Raw genomic sequence first — 7,689 nt, 5'->3', positions numbered from 1 at the left:
CTCAGAATATAAGATTTTCACAGAAAGACAACTTCAGGAGCATCTGCCCCTGCGCAGAGCAGCGGGGACATGAAATGGCAGCGAGGTCATGAAATGGGACGGTGGGGTGAGGAAGGTGTTTGGAAGCTGTGTGGCTACACCCGAAGCTGGGATCAGTACCCCCTGGAGGAATTCTGTGCAGTTTTCACCTCCAGTGAGAGGAGGCCGGTGAGTTGTGCTTAAAGGCAGCCCTAGAAGCACTTGGGGCTGCCTCAAAGGCCTTGGGGTGCCTGGGCTTCTGGGGCCTGGCAGCTGGCCCTGATAGGAGGCCTATGGATCACCCCGTACTGATCCATATTTATGATCCCTAGTTATCTCATGCTTTCGGAGCTGCTTGTAAGACAACACATCTTTCCTGTAACCTGCCAGTGTAGCAGAATGGTGTATTTAGGCGGTGCTGTTGGCTGCTGAGTGCTCTGGAAATGTCAAAACTGATGCTGTGGTTTTGTTTTTTTTTGTTTTGTTTTGTTTTTCTGCAGCACAGGTATAAGCGGGTGCGATGTGTTGGCTGGCAAAGAACCACTTGTGTTAATCTTTATTTAAAATTACTTATGACTTTCAGATTCCCCTATGGAAGCAGAAATGTGGACATAGAAATGAACCTGTTGTCTGGGTAAAGTATTTTGTTCTTCATGTATTTTTTTATGTATTTTGTTATTTATATAGGGCAATGTTAGTCATTTTTTTAACAAGTGGCAGTTCTGTATTGAGTTTCTGTATTAATGACACAATGCCAGTATTTATTCTTCTGCAACAGATATGGAAACACTGTAAATCAGGTCTCTTTTTTACTGCTTGTAAGAATTTAACAATGAAATACTCAATAAAATCTACACATGAAGAACATTGATAACAGTGCATAACAAGCTTGTGAAAATTATTTTGCGTATACTTGTGAAGCCATCCAATTTGCAGAATTTCAAGGAAGAGATGTTTGTATTTTTGAGAAATGAATGAAAGAAAATACCTCTATGCACTTGGCACAGGATGGAAAAATACAAACAATACATTTCCCAGGTGTCAGCGTGTAAATTGATTCCAATTCGTGGCTTTATAGTGTTATTTGTAATGAATGGAATTCAGTAACTGCTGTTCTAGAATTCCTTTTAAATGGATATCATTACAGTGTTTTTTCAGTTATCCTGTTAATGCAGAAGCGTTCTTCTAGCTTGATGTTATTTCTGTATATCAGGAAATGAAGATTAATTTTGGATTTATGCTGTAGTTCTTCACACTTTTAGGCACGTGACATGCATCATGCCAGAATGGGAAGGATTTTGGGGGGAAAAAGATGACAAAGTATTTGAGTCTTTTAAATCACTTCAGGAATAATTAATTCTCTCACAAAATATTGGCACATTATCAAGAAAAAAAAAAGAAAAAAAGAGTCTATTTTAAAAATAGATCTGAATGTTATCAAGAAGACCTATGATGAAAAAGAGGAATAGAAGTATTAGAAAAGGCCTCTGCGAAATGTTAGTTTTCCTTCAAATTCATGGCTTGAAAGCTGTCTTTTTCTTTGATATTGCAATGCCTTGCAGAATTTGTTCAGCTTGAAGCTCATTTTATACTAGAGTCTATAAATGCTTTTCTAAGTATGGTTGTTACATACAGTTCTATATCCACTTGATAATTTGGTCTCTCAGAATACTTGCACAAAGATCTTTTACATTCCCTTTCCATTATGGTCAGCTTTGTTCAATATTGAGAATGTGAGTGGATTTAATGTTCCCTTTATTAACAGTGGTTGCTAACAGGCTAATTTAATTCTGCAAAACAACAGTGTAAGTAACTTGTGTGCGGAAAATCTCACTGTCAAGAGCTGCATGTCCAAAAAGGAGACAGAGGAATCTTAAAACTTTATTTGATTAAAGGAAGAGTCCACCAGGCATATCCCTGTGGGGTCTCTCCAACTGCTGGAGGATGCAGCCCCCTTTTATCCTAATTTCTTGAGTGAGGGACGCCCTCTCCTTTTCCCCGTTGGCCAAGGTGCTCAGAAGTTACATCCTTCCTGGCCTGCCTACACCAAACTCCTGCCTCCTTCCATCTGCTCTCACCTGAGGTCACCCCATCGCGCCTGCCAAAGAAGGGCGAGCAACCTCCTTTTGGCCTATGCTCTCCTGTCCCACTCACTCATGGCTCCGCTCAGTCTCCTCTCCTGCATATATTCCTTTGTCCCACTCATCAGCCAAAGACTGTGGGGGAGTCCCCTTATTTGTGAATACACAAACTTGTGTATTCTGCTCAATCCCTCCCTCTCTTTTTTTTTTCAATATTTGTTTTTACAAACCTCTACACCCATCTTTAGAAGCATAGTGAACTCTGCATAAGTTATTAACTAAGCACCTGGGTTCCATAGGGCTGGCACCCATGGCTAGTCTTCATATCCTCCTGGACTCCCACAGACCCAGCATTTATTCTCCAGACCCAACCCCAGACAGCGTTACAGCTCTAAGGAGAGTTATCCAGGGCTTTCCATCCTTTTCCTTCAACTGAGAAGTCCAGATTTCAGGCATCATGGCCATCCATGCTCAGCTGTCTTGACTGATGTTTCTGTGGTTCTAAGGTCCACTCCACTTTGCTGCCAGTCGTGCTTTTTCCGCTTTTTGGCCAAGAACCCATGTTTCTTTATGGAAAATTATTTGTTAGGAATTTTCTTGGGGGGTGTTGAAAGGGAATTATTTTGAGGGGGAAGTTATTTGAGGGAAGAATTTTGGTGGGGATTTTTTTTTTCTTTTGAGAATTAGGTTTAAGAAAAAACCTCCTGATGATTGTCTGTATATAGGCAATATAAATAATATAAACTATATGAATAATAAGTTATTCTTAAAAGAAATTATTCTTTTAGAGATTATGTTTTCTTTGGCTACCTGGTATTCCCAGCATCTAAAGCAGGCTCCACTTAAGTGAATGTAGCAAAATAATTTTGGAGAAATAGATAACTCTCCTTAAAAGTTGTTGGTATGTACTAGAGATATATCTGAATTTGTGGATTTTCTTTTTTCCCTTTGACATCAAATTTGTGGAATAGAAACCAGTAACTTCTGTTCTTCATCTTCTGGCCCATATGAAAGGGAAAAAAAAAAACTTACTGTGATTCTTTCTTGCCGTAGTAAAGTAGCATGATGTTCTTGCTAAAATCGCAGTGGGAATGAGTGTCAAGGCAGTGACATTGAGGAAGAGACTCAAATGTGTGATAAACTGAAATGAGGACTGTGTGGCAGAATTGCTACAGTAGGTAAGTAGATGATATTTTCAACCTCAGGAGTTACTGAAAGAAGTTCCCTATCCTTGTCCTCTAATTACTAAAGCCCCTGTCTCAGCAACTGTAATTAAGAAAAAGGTAAGGAAGACATTTTAAGATTCGACCTCTTTCAGGGTTCTTTAAGAGTTTCCTTTAGTAGGTCAGCATACTACCTTGAAAGAAAACATAGAAAATATCATGTTCAAATTCTGCATTTACTCTGCTCTCCTCTTTAGTAAATCTAAATGCTGCTTCAGTTCATCTCTTCTTCATGGCTTTGTGCTGAACATCCCTGTGGCAGGTGTTGGACAATTCCAACCCTTCCTGGTATTGTATTTGACAATTGTTTTCAAATTCTGCATTTCTTCTGTTTTCTTCTCTAGTAAATCGGAATGTTGCCTCAGTTAATCTCTTCTTCACTCCAATGAGTTTCTTTGTGGCTTCGTGTTGAACCTCCCTATTCTCAATTGTTGGACAATTCCAACTATTCCTGGCATTGTATTTCACAATCGTTTTCAAAATCTGCATTTCCTTGGCTTTCCTGTTTATTAAAACTGAATGTTGCTTCAGCTCGTCTCTTCTTCATGGCTTTGTGCTGAACCTCTCTGTTGTCAGGTGTTGGACAATTCCAACCCTTCCTAGTATTGACAATTTGACAATAATTTTCAAATTCTGCATTTCTTCTGTTATCTTCTCTAGTAAATCTGTATGTTGCTTCAGTTAATCTCTTCTTCACTCCAATGAGTTTCTTCGTGGTTTTGTGCTGAGCCTCGCCGTTCTCAACTGTTGGACAATTCCAACCGTTCCTGACATTGTAATTCACAAGCGTTTTCAAAATCTGCATTTCCTTGGCTTACCTGTTTATTAAAACTGAATGTTGCTTCAGGTCACCTCTTCTTCGTGGCTTTGTGATGAACAACTCTGTTGTCAGGTGTAGGACAATTCCAATTATTCCTGGTATTGTATTTCACAATTATTTTCAAATTCTGCATTTCTTCTGTATTCTTCTCTAGTAAATCAGAATGTTGCTTCAGTTAATCTCTTCTTCACTCCAATGAGTTTCTTCGTGGTTTTGTGCTGAACCTGTCTGTTGTCTGGTGTTGGACAATTCCAACCTTTACTACTATTGTATTTGACAATTGTTTTCAAATTCTGCATTTCTTCTGTTTTCTTCTCTAGTAAATCAGAATGTTGCCTCAGTTAATCTCTTCTTCACTCCAATGAGTTTCTTTGTGGCTTCGTGCTGAACCTCCCTATTCTCAATGGTTGGACAATTCCCACTATTCCTGGCATTGTATTTCACAATTGTTTTCAAAAATCTGCATTTTCTTGGCTTTCCAGTTTATTAAAACTGAATGTTGCTTCAGGTCGTCTCTTCTTCATGGCTTTGTGCTGAACCTCTCTGTTGTCAGGTGTTGGACAATTCCAACCCTTCCTGGTATTGACAATTTGACAATAATTTGACAATTATTTTCAAATTCTGCATTTCTTCTGTTTTCTTCTCTAGTAAATCGGAATGTTGCTTCAGTTAATCTCTTCTTCACTCCAATGAGTTTCTTCGTGGTTTTGTGCTGAACCTGTCTGTTGTCAGGTGTTGGACAATTCCAACCCTTCCTGGTATTGACAATTTGACAATAATTTGACAATTATTTTCAAATTCTGCATTTCTTCTGTTTTCTTCTCTAGTAAATCGGAATGTTGCTTCAGTTAATCTCTTCTTCACTCCAATGAGTTTCTTCGTGGTTTTGTGCTGAACCTGTCTGTTGTCTGGTGTTGGACAATTCCAACCTTTACTACTATTGTATTTGACAATTGTTTTCAAAATCTGCATTTCTTCTGTTTTCTTCTCTAGTAAATCAGAATGTTGCCTCAGTTAATCTCTTCTTCACTCCAATGAGTTTCTTCGTGGCTTTGTGCTGAACCTCCCTATTCTCAATTGTTGGACAATTCCAACTATTCCTGGCATTGTATTTCACAATTGTTTTCAAAAATCTGCATTTTCTTGGCTTTCCTGTTTATTTAAACTGAATGTTGCTTCAGCTCGTCTCTTTTTCGTGGCTTTGTGCTGAACGTCTCTGTTGTCAGGTGTTGGACAATTCCAACCCTTCCTGGTATTGTATATCACAATTGTTTTCAAAGTCACTATTTCTTCTGCTTTCTTCTTCAGTAAATCTGAATGTTTCATCAGCTAATCTCTTCTTCATTCCGTTCACTTTCTTTGTGGTCTTTTGCTGAACCTGTCTGTTGTTAGGTGTTGGACAATTACAACCTTTACTACTATTGTATTTGACATTGTTTTAAAATTCTGCATTTCTTCTGTTTTCTTCTCTAGTAAATCGGAATGTTGCCTCAGTTAATCGCTTCTTCACTCCAATGAGTTTCTTCGTGGTTTTGTGCTGAACCTGTCTGTTGTCAGGTGTTGGACAATTCCAACTATTACTGGTATTGTATTTCCCAATAGCTTTAATATTTTCCATTTCTTCTGCTTCCTTGTTTAGTAAATCAGAATGTTGTTTCAGTTCATCTCTTCTACGTGGCTTTGTGCTGAACCTCCCCATTTTTAGGTGTTGGACAATTCCAACCATTCCTGGTATTGTGTATCACAATTGTTTTCACATTCTCTATTTCTTCTGCTTTCTTCTTCAGTAAATCTGAATGTTTCATCAGCTAATCTCTTCTTCATTCCGTTCACTTTCTTTGTGGCTTTGTGCTGAACCTGTCTGTTGTCAGGTGTTGGACAATTCCAACCCTTCCTGATATTGTATATCACAATTATTTTCAAATTCTCCATTTCTACACTTTTCTTCCCTAGTAAATCTCTATGTTGCCTCAGTTAATCTCTTCTTCATTCTGTTGAGTTTCTTCGGGTCTTTGTGCTGAAGCTTGCCGTTCTCAACTGTGGGACAATTCCAACTATTCCTGGCATTGTATTTCACAATCGTTTTCAAAATCTGCATTTCCTTGGCTTTCCTGTTTATTAAAACTGAATGTTGCTTCAGGTCGTCTCTTCTTCATGGCTTTGTGCTGAACCTGTCTGTTGTCAGGTGTTGGACAATTCCAACCCTTCCTCGTATTGTATTTCACAATCATTTTCAAATTCTCTATTTCTTCTCTTTTCTTCTCTAGTAAATCTGTATGTTGCTTCACTTCATCTCTTCTTCATTCCCTTAAGTTTCTTTGTGGTTTTGTGCTGAACCTCCCCATTCTCAATGTCGAACAATTCCAGCCATTTCCAATATTTTATTTCACCATCATTTTCAGTTCACGCATTTCTCCTGCTTTGAAGCTCTTCCTTGCCTGAAGCTTGCAAGAAATTTGCAAGCTCTACTGGCCCATGTCAGTTTAAACCCTCTCGTGCACTTCTAAGAAGGCACAAAAGAAAAGCTGCAAAGAATTCAAAAACTGGCAAAGATTCCCAGTCCAAGACTTCTAGTCCATAACGAACAGCTATGGACTTTACCTTACAGTTGCTGTTTAGCAGCCCTCTTATTCAAAACCCTGTGCCGTTCTCAGTGCTCTTGTCTCCTGTTTTGTAACGAGCTAAATGTGAGAGAATCAGTTGGCCATAGAGTCTGTAAATACCACCCAAAGTCTAAGGGCTAAAGAAATGCAATATTCCCTATCAATTCTGTGACGAGAGCTGCATTTAGAAGTGAATGTTTGGCAGCTGAGAAATAAGGAAGGAAGGGAGGAAGCAAGGAAGGTACGAAGGAAGGAAGGAAGGAAGGAAGGAAATACAAAATCCCAAGCGCTCCCTGAAGTGCAAAGTGGTGCTGCCTGCTCGGAATTTGTAATCTCAGCGAGAGCCTCTGGGGAGCTGAGCAGCGGGCGCAGGACAGGGTCTCCAGACCGTGGTGAGCAGGACTGCGGCTTGCACGTGTTGCGAGTGCAGAGGAGGTGCCGGCGCTCAGAGCTGCTGAGGATGCTTGAGGAGCCCTTTAGGGGCTCGGCGCTGCAGCAAGTCTTTTGTCGGGAGCTGCCACTGTGCCGGCTTGCTAGAGCTGCCACATTGCAGAGAGCCTCCTCGCTCTGAGCTGAGAAACTTGCTGCAAGGGTCTTTGTCCTATGAATTTTGTTTTGCAGGGGAAGAATCACTTGATATTTGGGCCAAAAGGGCTGCAATATAGTCTAGCTTTGGAAATGGAAATTCTTTACAATATTAGCGCGGGGGGTGAAATTTGTTGAATTTACATATTTATGTCTGAGAAGAAGTAGCTTCTCTGCAGTTTTGGCTGTGCACAAAGATCAGCTTGGAGCATGTCAGCCCTTTGTGCTACGTATTTGACCTGAGCTCTTTCTGGCTCCAAGTTGAGATTAATTCAAGGCATGAAAGGTGGCTCCTTCCAGTTGAGTTCATTTCAGAGAGACCTGTAACTCTAACCTAGAAAAACTAAGTACTTTCCCTG

Source organism: Tinamus guttatus, unplaced genomic scaffold (genome assembly GCF_059628265.1).
Source record: "Tinamus guttatus ecotype Peru unplaced genomic scaffold, ASM5962826v1 Tinamus_guttatus_pri_ptg000168l, whole genome shotgun sequence".
Taxonomy (NCBI): domain Eukaryota; kingdom Metazoa; phylum Chordata; class Aves; order Tinamiformes; family Tinamidae; genus Tinamus; species Tinamus guttatus.
The sequence above is the reverse complement of the archived record's forward strand: the minus strand, read 5'-3'. Positions refer to the sequence as shown.